This window comes from Mauremys mutica, chromosome 6, assembly GCF_020497125.1.
Source record: "Mauremys mutica isolate MM-2020 ecotype Southern chromosome 6, ASM2049712v1, whole genome shotgun sequence".
NCBI lineage: Eukaryota > Metazoa > Chordata > Testudines > Geoemydidae > Mauremys > Mauremys mutica.
This window is the reverse complement of record NC_059077.1, coordinates 20,625,160-20,641,652: the sequence shown is the minus strand read 5'-3', so window position 1 is coordinate 20,641,652 and position 16,493 is coordinate 20,625,160.

Genomic DNA, 16,493 nt, shown 5'->3' with positions numbered 1-16,493 from the left:
ATGGAAGTTTACAATATAGCTTGAGAATCCTTTGGCTATCAAAGCATATTAAAATATATTATTATTATCCTTCATTATTATATCATGTTTTTTTAACAAATAGCTTTCATAGCATATAAGATCTTTAAGCACAAAAAAGAGAACGCTACTGTCTAAAATTTATGCCCAGAAGTCACCAATAAATCTTGACCACAAATTGACGCTGTAAGTTTAAATAATCAGCAGTTTTATTAAACCCTCCACAGAATTCCTGCATTTAAGTGCTCAGAGGCATTCGTTCTCATTTGAATTTCCTTAATACTCTCACAGTGCCTAAGAGATGGCTTCTGGAAGTCACTGATCATGAGATCTTGCACGCCTAACATGTACTTAAGCTGCTCGTTCATACCTTTAGGGATCATCAATAATCACTGGGATCATCTTTGTTCTAGTTTTCCATAATCATTCCACTTCACGGCAGAGCTCTTCATACTTTGTCATCTTTTCTTCTTTTTTCTCTTTTATGTTGCTGTCTGCTGGTATGGCAATATCAATTAACAATGTCTTCTTTGTCTTATTTTCTACAATTATGTCCAGTCTGTTTGCCTGCACCATTCGGTCTGTGACAATTGCCACACAAATCTTAAAATCTTAGCCTCTTCATTCTCTAAAACAATTTCATTTTTGTGGTTGAATACCAAATAGTTCATTTAAATCCATATTTGCCACAGAGGCTACAATGCAGACACTTGGTGACCTCATTGTGTGTCTGTTCAGATACTCTCTTCCAACCAGGCTCACACAGGCGCTCAACACATACTCTATTGTCTCTTCCATTTTGGAAAACATTCTGCAGTTCAGTGAAAAATTCTGCTGGTCAATTTTGTTTTGAATGTAATTAAGCCTTAAGCACTGCTCTTGTGTACTCACAGTAAGGCTCTCTGTCTCTCTTTTGAGGTATCCTTCTATAAGCCATGACTCTGTTAATCTTCAGTCACTAATGGGTTTGAGCTCTTTTCACCACTGTCCAAGCATTGATTTATGTATAAATCTTTTGAGTCTTTGGTGCATTCTCCTTTCTTTTATGCTTTCCTTGGGCTGGGATGCATGCTTGGCCATTGCTTGTTATCATGAACTGATGATCTTTTGCTCTGGTTGACTCCTCGTATATGTTCATGTTATATTCTTTGTCAATTGCTTTCTCCACAGATGGCAAACCTTTTACTACATCACACCATCAGATGTACATGCTGCGACCCTCTTGACTGATATTCATTGCTCTATGCATCTCCAGGAGCTTTCTTATTTGGATATCACATTTTCTCTTCTCCTTTTGATTCTACTTTATCACTCCAGCAGTGTATCATATTACTGGTATCTCCCACATATTAATGGTTCGGATCAAATTCTTTGAGTTGAGTTTTGTCCTTTAGAGTAATGATTATTTTGTGTGCAATAATCTTTCTTCGCTTCTTTATGTTGTAACTCCGATAGTTTCCTGATTCCAAGGTATTTGCAGGAGCCATGCTGAGAGATATCTTGGATGGTACCTTCATTAACTTGTGTGGCATCTGATTATACCAGTTTGCTCCTCATAACAGACATCAACAAACATTTAGCCAACCCAACCGTAGCTTTGTGTCTTCCCCAAACTTTTCTACATGTCATCAATCTCTGTATCCCCTTTTGTGACTGTCCACATAGTTTCAGATCATCCATGGATAGCAAATGGGTAACTGGTTGTTGCTCTTTGTTGATATGATAAGCACAGTTTGTCTCTTGGACCATCCATGTCAGCAGCAACATCGCTACCACAAACAGCTTTGGTGATAAGGATTTCTCTTGAAAGTTTCCCCTTTTAATTTGAACTCCATCAGCAAAACTCCCTTGCAGGTAGTGTTGAGTGTTCCACTTACCCATAGATTGCTACAGAAAGGAAATGATCTTTGGGTGAAACTTGTGTGTTTTCAGTGTCTTAATGATCTGCAAATGTGGGATGCTGTCATATGCTTTTTGGTAGTCTATTACTTTTAGAACCACCCTAGCACCTAGGAGCCCCAGTCATGGACCAGGACTCTATTGTGCTAGGCACTGTATTAACACAGACCAAAAAGACAATCCACAACCCAATGAGTTTACAGTCTAAGTATAAGACATAAGACAACAGGTAAATACAGATTGATAATGGGGAAGGTATATAGATATGGGAATATATATACTATATATAAATAACATTGTACAGAAGTATGGATGGGTAGAAATATGAACAGTACAGAGAAATGACATGAAAACTAGGTAGAAAACAAGAGAACAAACTTTGGAGAAAAATGTCAAAGGAAAGGGTTAAGGGGCAGATTTTCAAAGGTCCAGAGGGCAGTTAGGTGCCCACTTCCCATTGAAAGTCTCCCCCTATATGAAGACTTTAAGGTCTCAGAAAAACAACTCATGTAAATGTAAAAGAGTTTACAAAGAGGCAAGTTTTACACCCTGGTCCTAACCAAAGTAGAAAACCAATGAGTGCTATGAACGTTGAACAAAGAGAGAGGGAGAGAAAAATATAATTTGAGATACTTAGGTTTACCCAGGTTTGCAAATTTTGGCCAATGGCAAAAAATTCCCACCAACATCAGTTGAGGCAGCATTAGGCCCGTAATTCCCACTGAAATCAATGGAAGCAGGATTGGGTCCAAAACTATCCACAATTACAGTCCTATTTCCCTCCAAGTAAAGGAAAACAGTTCAAAAATCAGAATTTTCCCTTCCATGGGAAAATCTGATATTTCAAAATTATTTTCCTGAATCTGAATTGGAACGAAAAGTCAAAATACTGAAAACTTTCACAAAGTGGGAAAACTCCAACCATTTTCAAATTGGAAATCTTAACATGGAAAACATTGACATTTTTAATCAAAACAGTTTGACATGTTGAAATAACATTTTTCATTTAAAAAAAATTTAAAACCAGCATTTTCAGTTTTAATCAACATTTTTAAAAACTAGATTTTTTTCACCATTACAAAATGTCAATTTTAAACCAAAATTTTCATTTCAATTTTTCTGATCAATTTTTTTGTGTGCTGAAATTGACATTTTCCCACAGGATATTTTCCAGTGGAAAAAAATTTGACAAGCTCAAATAGCCAGTGTGAGAGTTTAAGAAGAATTAGCTATATGGGAATTTTTAAAAGAGTAGTAATAAGCTATTTTTGAGAGAGAAGGAAACAAAATTTCAAAGAACGATAACTATTTAATGACGTGTAATGCAAAAACAACCTTTCTTCCCTTGCCTGAAGATTAAATGTGGCATTTTCATACCATACTGTTGTCTATTGCGCAGTTGCTCTTTGATAGAGCTGGACAGGAAACAGTTTTCCCATCCCATGAGAATTTTTGAGATCTTGAAATCTTTTCCTATCCCAAAATGAGACAAAATGTCAGAATCTCAAACATTTTTGCAAACCAAAAATCCAAAACTATTTTCTGATTGGGTCAATCAATGAGATTTTGGAAATATTTTGTTTAATTTTCAACTTAAAAAAAATTAACCTTTATTTATCTATAATTATAAATTACCTAAAATTTTTAAACGAAAGTCATTTTGAACTTGAAAACTAAATTTTCATTTTGAAAATGTCAAAATGGGACATTTAGACTATTTCAAAACTTTTTTTCAAAGAATTTAATTGAGAAATTTGTTGAAACCAACCCTTTCCTGCGAACAGTTTCAGTTTTGATGAATCAACATTTCCAACAAAAAAAATGTTTTGTCAGAAAATTCCTAACCAGTTCATTGCTGCCTGGCTCATTTGATGGTTTCAAGTCTCTGCCCACCACTGCAGTGCTACATATCCATCCCAAATTATTTCTAATGATTGTTCTCAGCTTGTCATTTTCATACTCATATCTTCAGTTCCATGGAATTAAGCTTTAGCGCCCAATGCCAACAGTATGATACTGACAAAGAGAAACACGGCAGGCACAAAGTTGGCGGTGAGCAGAGTTGCTGGAACTAGGGGTGCTGTGGCACCCTCTGGCTTGAAGTAGTAATAACAAACACCAAATTCATGGTTTCCATCATCAGCACCCCCACTATAAACATTATTCCAGCACCCCTGGCAGTGAAGGTAAAGCATTAGAGCTATATACGCAAAGCAATCAACAACCACACGCCTTCTTCCTTGACCCCTTATGTATTTTGTTTTTGAAGATTGTGTCTCATTATTTTTTCTTGTTTAATCTTTTGTGCTGAAAAGCAAAGCTGTTTGTAGGCTGGGAGACAAAATCTGTTATTAGTGATTGGAGTCTGCTTAGATTAAGCAGCATATCAGGGAATAGCCATTGCTTTAAAAGGAGCCTGATGAGAAAATATAGTTTAGCTAGCAGAATTTTTTTTTAATGCATCAAAGGACCAAAAAAGGGTACATATTTTTCCTTTGCAAATTGCAAATGTTGTTTATTCCTCCTGGTTAGGGCCACTGGAAACATAGGGTCAGATCTACCACAATTACAACGGGTAGTACTTTACTCATAAGTAGCCACATTGATTTCCAGACCAAAATTGAAGACAACAGAGGCCAAACACCCCAAATGACAAAACCTTTTATACATTATAATGGAGTTAGTATTTTTCTCCTGTTTCCCAGTCTAAAGCAAATTAATATTTCTCAGCACAAGGATACTAAGCTTGCTACGAACCCAATGTTGGATGTTAGTAAATGTTTCATTATTGGTCAGTGGCTCGTAAATGATCATGATTAATCTTTCTTCAGTGGCTGAGATTCTTGTACTGTTACCCACTTTACTCCACATAGGCACACCTTTCTTTTAGAATGCAGACATTTTTGCCTAAAAGCTTTTTTTTTTACATTTAATAAATGAAATTTTGATAATCTCTAATATATTCCATTTTACTCCCCAAAAGGAGGGGGGGGGGAAACCTGTGTCTTGATGTCTGAATTTATAGCAGTTTTCTGAGTGGTACATAAGTATTTTTCTTGTAATAAAAAATTCCATTGTTGTATCTGACAAAATGTGCAGCAATCCAATCTTATTTTCATATCAAGAACTCTGACAGCTTTCCCCCCAGATGGTGAGATGCAGCTGAACTAAGATAATGATAACTGTATGGTAAAACCGCTTTGGGTAAAAAATATTCATGAGTTTATTCTGCATCAAAAGTAGTTACTGCAGCTCTGTTCAACTGGGAAAATTACTAGGTATTAAAACTTAAATCTGTCCCTGCCAGCAGGTATATGGGATCTTGGGGAGCAATTACCACACGGGTGGGGTGCAAAATAAACTTTATTAATAAAATGCAAAACAGGGAAAATTCAATAGTGAGGGGTATGGGGTTTGTTAAGGTAGACAATTGGGGAGGGGTTTCTTTTTGGTGAACAGTAAGGGGGTTTCAATAGTGGGGTACAACACAGCAGGATACAATACAGTGGGTAACCAACTAACACTGAAGTATAAATGTAACAGGTAGCTAGCGATTTCTATGTAAAAAGGTGTGTCACAGCAGCATATAACCAACCAATAGTTATGGAAAAATATGTTAAATAAAAAACAATTTTAGGTAAAATGTGTCACAGTGGTGTAAATGTAGAATGTGAGGTGTATCAGAGAGGAAAAAGTAACCAATGGGGTTTTGTGCTAGACTTCAGCAATACAATTGAGGTTTGGCAGTAGGAGCACAGAGACACAGACAACACAGAGAAGAAGCAGGTTAGGAAGACACACAGAGCAAACAGGCTAGGAAGAACAAACAGGCTGCAAGTTTTAAGCAGCAGAGAGAGTGTAACAAGGTAGAAGGACAGAGAAGCTGGTGGGGGGTGCAGTGGGAAGACAGACTTAATTACAATTATACAGAACACAGCAAAATCTTATCTATGATCTAGCTCAGGGGTCTGCAACCCGCGGCTCCAGAGCCACATGCGGCTCTTCAGCCTCCTTGTTGTGGCTCCCTTCGGCCTTGACAAAAGAAAAAAAAAAGAAAAAAAAAGAATAACGGTTATTTATTAATTTAATTTTTATTTATATATTATTTTATTTTTGTTTATTTTGTTGCACAGTTATCTTGGAGTTCGAGGTGATACTTTAACATTGAATTTTTAAAAAGTTTTTATAATTCGTCAATTAAAATATGCGTCACATCCACGTCTATAGCCCTCGCCTTTATCTGCAGGCGGCTTCTTGAGTGTGCGACCCCCGTGGTAAGCTAACCATGAATACATCCCAAAAAAGAAAAATCTCAGAAGAAAATAGAGAGTTTAATTCTGCATGGACAGATTCCTTTGCCTTCACTGCCAACGATGCCGGCTTACCTGTGTGCTTGATATGTGGCGAGAAATTAGCAAACAACAAAAAATGTAACGTTGAAAGACATTTTCAAAACAAGCACTCAGCATTTTCTGAAAAGTACCCAACTGAAGATGGGCAAAAGAGAGCGATTTCGGAACTACTACGGAAAGTTGAGCAGAGCAAACATACTTTCAAGAAGTGGATCAACTCTCCAAACTCAACTACAGCTGCTAGTTTTGTGGCAGCTCATGAGATCGTAAGGAGGGGGAAGCCGTTCACAGATGGAGAATACATGAAAGAATCGTTCATAAAAATATCAGAGCATCTATTCTCCGAATTCAAAAACAAACAGGAAATTATTCAGAAAATTAAAGAAATGCCTCTCTCTGCAAAGACCGTCAAGGACAGGACCATTAAAATGGCAACAAAAATCACCAGTAAGCAAATTGATGACATCAATTCAGCTCAAGCATATTCAATTGCCTGTGATGAGTCAAGTGATGTAAACGATATTGAGCAAACAGCACTGTTATGCAGATATGTGAACTCTGATGGGCCGCAGGAAGAACTGATTGAACTCATACCGTTAAAGGGCCAAACGCGGGGACAGGACATTTGTGAGGCTGTTTTGAGTTGTCTAAAAGCCAAAGGAATAAACACCACTCACCTGGTGTCAGTGTCTACTGATGGTGCACCCAGTATGAGAGGAGCACAGAAGGGCTTTGTGAATTTACTTCAAAAGTCGCTGGATCAAGAGCTGATGACGTTTCACTGCATCTTGCACCAAGAAGCACTGTGCGCTCAAACATTCCCCCCTGAATGTGTGGAAGTGATGAACCTCGTTATTAAGATAGTGAACAAAATAATTGCAAACGGGTTAAACTACCGACAGTTTTGTTCATGGTTAGATGAAGTCGAGAGCGCATATTTGGATCTCCTGCTGCACAACGGAGTTCGGTGGCTGTCAAGGGGAGACGTGCTGAAACGCTTCGCTGCTTGTCTGGAACATGTGAAAACCTTCTTGGAAAGCAAAGGCCTCAGCTATCCCGAACTGGGAGACCTCGATTGGCTGGAAAAGTTTTATTTCATGGTGGATATGACAAGTCACTTAAACACGCTGAATAAAAATCTCCAGGGAAAGGGAAGCACGGCCCTGCCGTTGCTGGAGGATGTTCTGGCGTTTGAGCGCAAGATGACAGTCTTTGCCAGAGATGTACAGAGAGGTACGCTCTCTCACTTCCCCTCCCTGAGAGAGTTCAAAGAAGAGAACAATCACATAAATTGTGATTATTTACACCGTGCAATTATGGCAATGCAAGCTGCATTTGGAGAAAGATTCAGCGAGTTCAGAAAGGAAAAAAACACTCTGTCCTTCCCTGTCACACCGCTGGACATCGACCCATCCCTGCTGAACATATCCGCATTCACAGGGATAAGTCAGCCCGATCTTGAAATTGAACTGGCCGACATAGCGGATAAAGACTTATGGGTGTCCAAGTTCAAAAGCCTGACAGCGGATCTCGAAGAAGTCGCCCGTCAGAAGGCCACTCTCGCTAAAGAGCGCAAATGGAATGATATTGAAAACCTCCCCAAACCCGACAAACTTGTTTTTGAAACATGGAGTGCCATTCCCGACACGTATATGAACATGAAAAAGTATGCATTTGGAGTCCTGTCCATATTTGGCTCAACATACTTAAGCGAGCAAGTTTTCTCGAGCATGAACTTCATAAAGTCCAAATATCGCTCCCGCCTCACAAATGAGAGCCTACAGTCCTGTGTGAAGATCAAAGTCACATCTTACAGCCCCGACAAAGGGAAGATCAGCATCGAGCTTCAGAAACAGAAGTCACATTAAACAGGTGAGAACACTAGCATTTAACAGGCTATTATTATTCAGAAAAAAACATTTATTTCAGACCCGGAGCTGATGTAGTTTTTTATTGTATGTTCAGGTGCTTCGGTTGATTGCTGGCCAAGAAAGAAACCCGAAGAGGATGAGAGCACACTGAAATGGACTTGTCAAAAAACGTTCCTAATTTTATGTTTACTTTTTTAAAACTGCTAAGCTGCAACTATATGTTTTTTTATATTAAAGTGGGCTACGTTTTATTTTAATTTTACACAAATACGGGAAGGACTCAAAAAGGTCTGCATAGTTCAGTGTTTAATTTATTTCAAAGTAGGCCTACACATGCACACTGCACTTCTGTTTGTTGTATTCTGTTGTTGTAACAGGCAAAATTAAAAAAAGATTAAAACTTTTAAAAGTTTATAAGCAGTGTTATGTTTTGCGGCTCCAGACTATTTTTCTTTAGTGGAAGAGGGGGCAAAATGGCTCTTTTGATAGTAAAGTCTGCCGACCCCTGATCTAGCTTAACCAAGACTACACAAATTAGCAAGTAACAAAACACAATGCCACAATTCTCTAAGCCTAACTTACCAAGTATAATGCTAAACTTAACGTAATGGGTGCACCTTATGCTAAGGATAGTTCCAGAGGGCTGAGTGGTGTGTGTCCAGGACACAGCTCCAAAGTGGGGGGGGGGGGGTGACTGCAGCAGTGGATACTGCTGAAAACAGTCCAAGGCAAAGCCCACAGGAGCAGAACTTAGCAGCAGCACAAACTTACTTTTAGTGGCAGAGTGCCACAGAGTTTAAGAGAGAGGTTTTAAAACACAGACCAAGGTTTAGCTTGAGTCTGTGTGCTGGGGAGACAGAGCCAGCAGCCAGGATAGGGGGGGTAGTAAGAGAGGTTTTAGGGGACAGACCAAGGTTTAGCTTGAGTCTGTGTGCTGGGGAGACAGAGCCAGCAGCTAAAATAATAAAATAAAGTACAGAAAGTTTCACAGAGGGATTCTTACCATCCCCCAAGGCAGCAACAGAGGCAGAAGCAGCAAGAACATCAGAAGGCACGGTACAGTCTCCTGATTATCAAGATCTCTCAGGCAGCAATTTGTTCTTCGTGGCGGGGGTTCAAAAACGGGGGTACGCTCAAAAATCAAACGAGAGCGGAGAAAGGACCCGCAGTACCCCTGGTTGATCAGACCAGGCAGCAATGCAAGAACCTTTCTGAAGTCTGTTCAAAAATGTCTGTTTTTAAAGGCAAACCCTGGCAGCTTCCCGCCAGTAACTCTGATTGGCTCCCCCTCTTACAGGGAGGAGGGAGGCAGAGAAAAAACTGCAGGCAGCCACAGAGGCATGTTTGGACTAGCCCTGAGCCCAGAGGTATGACTCATGCCCAGGATCCTAAAAACACAATAGGTCTTGCAGCTCTGGACAGTGGCCACCCTACACCAAGCCCAGGTTTTAACAAGGTGATAACAGGACTAACCCTTTGAACAGGGCAGTGGTCCCACTTAGCATAAGTGGCCATTCCTTTGAGAAGGGCAATGGCTCTGGTTAGACAACTTAAAGGGCCTTCCCTTTGAGAAGGGCAGAGGCCCTGGTAAACAACTTAACAGCCAGGGAGGGGTGGCCACAGGAGGAAAGCAAGAACAAAATGGAGTAAGGGGACAGCTATAAGAACAAAATGGAGCTGTAACAGACAAAATCCACCCAACGAGAGCCGATGCAGCTGATCTTCTAAAAAGCAAATTAAAAGAGATTCAAGATAATTTTGCAGGGAGTTTTAGAGGAATCAGCCCAGCATACAGGTGGGCGAGTGTGTGCATGTGGTGTGTAGGGGGCTGGATATCTATATTGCTAGAATACTGATATCAATTTGTGAAGAAGATATTCAACTTTCCCTTCACATTTTTAACCTGCTGGGTTTTATTAGTCTTTCCAAAGATAAAATTGAAAGAAAAATGCAGCCCTGGGGCAATATGGCTCAGGGTAAGGATATGAAATATTTTTCCTCTAGGTCAGTGTTTCCCAAACTCGGGACACCGCTTGTGTAGGAAAGCCCCTGGCGAGCCAGGCCGGTTTGTTTACCTGCCGTGTCCGCAGGTCTGGCCAATCACGGGTCCCACTGGCCACGGTTCACTGTTCCAGGCCAATGGGAGCTGCTGGAAGTGGCGGCCAGTACATCCCTCAGCCTGCACCGCTTCCAGCAGTTCGTTGGAGCAGCGAAAAGCAGCCAGTGGGAGCCGTGATTGGCCGGACCTGCGGACGTGTCAGGTAAACAAACCAGCCCGGCCTGCCAGGGCCTTTCCCTACACAAGCGGCGTCCAAAGTTTGGGAAACACTGCTCTAGGTTATTGATTCAAACTTGGTCCAGGTTGCTGATGTCTACAATTCATTACTGTGGAATGGCCTATGTGAAGTGAGTTTACAGTCTTGGCCGGCTTACTAGTGGACGGGTGTCCACATCACTAACCCCCACCATCCACAATATACACTGAATGGGTTTTGAAATGAACTCCCTTCTTAGAATTAGATGAGGTCCCTCCAGAACAAAGCTGAAGCAGCTGGTAGAAGTAGTGTGGAGAACCTTTCACCCCAGGTGTCTTGGCTGTATATATTGTATAAATAAGTTAAAGGCTTCTATTTTTCAGGTTGGCACCTCTCAGAAATATTGTATACTTTATACTCAAAGTTTGCTCCTTCTTCTTTTGAACTGCAGAACTTCTCTGGTGGAAATCCCGTAACCAGGCTTAAGTCCTCCACTACAAATTTCTTCTTTGGTTTTTCAGTTCTGCCATCTTCCTAGATAAACAATTCTACTTCTTCAACTTAATTTAATTACATGCCCACAATTCCAGCCACTGTTTCACTACCTTTTACTCATTCCTCAAATCCTTCCCTCCTCCTGCCTCTACTTCTCTCTCTACCCAGGATCTCACCAACGTTGGTAAAATTGGTAAAATACAATGTGACCTTCCCCCTTCCCTCGCCTTTCCTTCCCCCTTCCCCTCCTACAATTCTCTCCTCCTTTCTCCCATCACAGAGGAAGAAGTTTCTCTCCTGCCCTAACCCTCCATTTGCCCTAGTGGCCCCATCCCACTCCTGAACTCCCTCATGCACAGTCTCATTCCTTCCTTTTCTCTTCTCCTTAACCTCACACTCTCCTCTGGCTCTTTCCCCTCACAATACAACCATGCTTTAGACTTCTTCCTTCTTAAACATACCCACACTTGAACCTACTTGCCTCTCTAACTACCACACCTTCTCCCATCCATTTCTAAGCTGATTGAACACATTATCTACAATCACCACCCGAGGTTCCACTCCTTCAAACCCATTCTAGACCCTCCCCAATCTAATTCTGCCTCTTGCACTTCAACGAAGATGCTCTTGCCAAAACCTCTAATGACCTCTTCTTAGCCAATGTTGGGAACCAGTACTCCATCTTGATCTTCCTTGGACTGACAGCTGCCTTTGACACCATTGATCATGCTTTTCTTCTTGAAATCTTGGTCACAGTTTCATGTCAGTTCTGGGATTGGGGGTGAGTGACCTCTCTCCTTAGGTCGGGGTGATCACTTTATACAGTTTCAAGTTCTTTGTCTACCAGGCCTCTTGAATCAAGGCAGACCAGTCTATGCTACTTCCCCAGAGGATGAAACTTCCACGGACTTGTTTTAGCAGTGGGGATTTGCATTACTTATCCCCCATTGACTTCAGTTCCTGCAGGTACCATCATTTAGCTCACCCACTGAGCCAGGAAAAAAAATCACTAACCAGCCCATAAAGATACCTATACTATTTATAAAATTGATACAATAGTCTTAGAACTTTCCATGTGTTCATAGTGTAACCCACACACCTCCTGGGTGTGTTGTTCTGTCCCAGCTGGGAGGCAGGAGAGCAGGAGCATGCAGTAGAGGCTCATGCACTAAGCTCCAAAGGCCCCAGGTTCAATCCTGCCTGCTGAAAACCAGGGTCATCTGTGTTGCAAGTGGGGGCTCGTCTGGGATTTCAACTGGGAAGTCTCTGAAGCTCGGGATGTGCTTCCTCAGATAGGGGAAGTCTGTAACCCACACACCTCCTCAGTGTGATATTCTGTCCCATCTAGTGGCACCAAGACCACTTAGAGAGAGAGATTAATGAGTTTGCTGTACAGCCTTAGCCAGCACCAGTTGGCTTTTAGCTCATGCAGTAAGCTCCTGAGGCCCCAGGTCCAATCCCACCCACCGACAACTGGGGTCTGTCAGTGTTACAATAGCATCTGTTTCATCTCAATATAATAGTCTGTGAACATGTCATGTTTCCAAAGCATTGCATCTGTCACTGTCACAGCCAGACTATGTCTAAATTTTGCTGATTCTTGCTGAAAGCATAACATCTCTAAGTCAAGGCCCTTCCTATTCATCCACACAGCCAAACTCTCATCCATGCTTTCATCTTGATTACTGCAAAATCCTTCTGGACTCCCTTCTGAGGGGAACAGAGGCATCCATCTGCCAACCTGATAGGATGTCCTGGGAGGTGTGCTGCATGCGTGGAGCCCGCATCTGAAACATTACAGAAAGGTTGCCAATGCTCATCCATCCCTCTAAGCTCTACCTTATGCTACTCATCCATGTGGGTACTCATGGTACTGCGAGATCTGACCCTGAACAAATCATCAGTGACTACAGTGCTCTGGAAGCTAGGGTGAAGGAGACAGGGGTGCAGGTTGTGTTCTCATCCATCCTCCCAGTTGAGGGTAAGGGCCCAGGCAGGGATGCACACATCCTGGAGATGAACACATGGCTGTGCAGATGGTGTTGAAGGGAGGGCTTTGGCTTCTTTGACCATAGGATGCTGTGCCAGGAAGAAGGCCTTCCGGGAAGAGATGGGGTCCACCTGACCAAGAAAGGGAAGAGCATCTTCATGCACTGACTCACCAACTTAGTGAGGAGAGTTTTAAATTGTGCTCAATGGGAGAAGGTGACAGAAGCCCAGAGGTAACTATAAATAAAGATGACCTTAACAGAGGGTTGGATGTTGGGAGGAACATGGAAAATTACAGTAAGGTCAAAGGAGCAACAAGAAGGAAACCAGGGGGTGGAATCTGATCAATATTTTAGATGTCTGTACGCAAATGCAAGGAGTATGGGGAATAAACAGGAAGAACTGGAAGTATCAGTAGATAAGCTAAATTATGATTTAGTTGGCATCACAGAAACTTGGTGGGATAAGTCTCAGTATAGAGGGGTATATCTGTTCAGAAAAGAAAGGCAGGGGGAAAGGGACAAGGGGTTGCATTATACATAACAGATATATACACTTGTTCTAGGTCAGGAAAAAGGTGAGGGGCAGACCTTCTGAGAGTCTCTGGGTAAAGATAAAAGGGTTAAAAAATAAATATGATGTCATGGTGGTGTCTACTATAGACCACCAAATCAGGAAGATGAGGTGGGTGAGGAATTTCTAAAGCAAACAACAGAAATATGCAAAACATTGAACCTGGTAGTAATGGGGGACTTTAACTACCCAGACCTCTGTTGGGAAAGTAATAAGGCAAAACACAAAATTTCCAATAAGTTCTTGGAATGTATCAGGGACAACTTTTTGTTCCAGAAAGAGGAGGAAGTGACAAGGGAGACAGCCATTTCAGACTTGATTCTGACCAATAGGGAGGAACTGGTAGCAAATCTGAAGGTGAAAGGCAATCTGGGTGACAGTGATCATGAAATGATATATTTCATGATTCTAAGGAAAGGAAGGAGTGAGAGCAGCAGAATAAAGAAATTGGATTTAAAAAAAAAAGCAGATTTTAATAAATTGTAGAACTGGTAGGTAAGATCCCATGAGAAGAAAATCTTAAAGGCACAACTGCAAACTATTCTGATACAAAGGAAAGATCATAAAAATAGTAAGAGGGCAATATGGCTCTATCAGGAACTCTTTAATGACCTGAACATAAAAAAAATGAATCCTACAAAAAGTGGAAACATGTTCAAATTGACAAGGAAGAGTACAAAAGAACAGCACAAGTATGTAGGGACAAAATCAGAAAGGCAAAATGAGATACACCTGGCAAGGGACATAAAAGGCCATAAAAAGAGATTCTATAAATCCATTGAGAGCAAGAGAAAGATGAAGGAAAGTACATCCTTTACTTAGCAGGGGAGGAGAGCTAATAACTGATGCCATCAATAAAGGTAAGGTGGTTACTGACTATTTTGCTTCAGTCTTCGCTAGAAAGGTTAATGACCAGATATTAATTGCCCGCAATTAATATTAACAACCATGGCCCTGGGGAAGGAATGCAAGCCAAAGTAGGGAAAGAACAGGTTAAAGAATATTTAGATACGTTAGATGTATTCAAGTCAGCAGGGCATGAGGAACTAACCGAAGCAATCTCGGAGCCATTAGCAATTATTTTTGAGAACTCCTGGAGGACGGGAGAGGTCCCAGAAGAGTAGAGAAGAGCAAACATAGTATCTATCTTTAAAAAGGGGAACAAGGAGGACCCAAGGAATTATAGACCAGTCATCCTAACTTCTATATCTGGAAAGATACTGAAGCAAATTATTAAACAATCAGTTTGTAAGCACTTGGAGAATAATAGGGTTATATAGTCAGCATGGATTTGTTAATAACAGATCATGCCAAACCAACTTAATTTCCTTCTTTGATAGGATTACTGACTTAGTGGATGGGGGCGGGGAAGCAGTAACATGATATTCGTTGATTTTAGTAAGGCTTTTGAGATAGTTCTGCACCACATTCTCGCAAACAAACTAGGGAAATGTGGCCTAGATGAAATTCCTATAATGTAGGTGCACAACTGGTTGAAAGACCATTTATACTGAAAGAGTGGTTATCAATGGTTTGCTGTGAAATTGGAGGGTGTATCTAATGGGGTCCCACGGTGGTCTGTCCTGGGCCTGGTACTATTCTATATTTTCATTAATGACTTAGATAATGCAGTAGAGTATGCTTATAAAATTTGCAGATGACACCAGCTGGGAGGGGGTGAAAACACTTTTGGAGGATAGATTTACAATTCAAAAATGACCTTGAGAAACTGAAGAATTGGTCTGAATTCAAAAGATGAAATTCTATAAAGACAAGTGCAAAGTACTTCACTTACAAAGGAAAAATCAAATGCACAGCTACAAAATGGGAAATAACTGGCTAGGTGGTAGTATTGCTTAAAAGGATCTGGAGGTTATAGTGGACCATAAACTGAGTCATTAATGTGATGCTGCAGCAAAAAAGGCTACTATGATTCTGGAGTGTATTTAAAGGAGCGTTGCATGTAAGACACAGGAGGTAATTGTCCCACGCTACTCAACACTGGTGAGGCCCCAGCTGGAGTACTGTGTCCAATTCTAAGCACCACAATTTAGGAAAGATGTGGACAAATTGGAAAGAGTCCAGAGGAGAGCAACAAAAATGATGATAGGTTTAGAAAACCTAACCTAAGAGAAAAGATTTAAAAAACTGTGCATATTTAGTCTTTAGAAAAGACTGAATGGGGACATTATAATATCTTCCAATATGTTCAGGACTTATAAAGAGGATGATGATCAATTGTTCTCCATGTCCACTGAAGGTAGGACAAGAAGTAATGAGCTTAATCTGCAGCAAGGGAGATTTAGGTTAGATATAAGGAAAATCTTTCCAACTGTAAGGGTGGTTAAGCTCTGTAATACGCTCCCAAGGGAAGTCGCGGAGTCCCCATCATGCAACACACACCTGTCTTGGATGGTCTTGGTTTACTTGGTCCTGCCACTGCACAGGGGCTGGACTTGATGAGTTCTCAATGTTCCTTCTATCCCTACATTTCTATGATTCGCTCTAGTCTTGTCAAATGCAAGCTTACCCTGCTCAGATTGATTCAGAATGCTGCTGCAAAGATCAATTTCCTAGCCCGTCACTTTGACCATGTCACTCGTCTCTCTGCATCCACTTACCTGGGTCTCCCTTCTCTATTGCATCAGACATTAGCTGCTTATCTTCACTTTCAAGGACCTTCACCACCGATCCCCATCTTACTTATCTCTCATTTACTTTCGAGATGTTGACTTCCACCTCTAATCAGCCCATTAGGCCAGCCTCCATTGCCCACTTGTTAATTTTTCAAAGAAGCACCTTTGCGCTTTCTCCAATGATTCCCCTCACACTTGGGAGGAGCTACCTGTTAACATCTTCAAAGCTCATTATCCTCCTTCAAATCCCTCCTTAAAATTCTCCTTTGCCATGATGCCTACAAAAAACATGACAATGGATAGGCAGCTGCTATTCTGAGACCACTGCCTATCAGGCTGACCAATACTGTCTCATTTTTAACTTGTACTCCCCCATCTGACTGTCTATCCATCTGTTGTCACCTA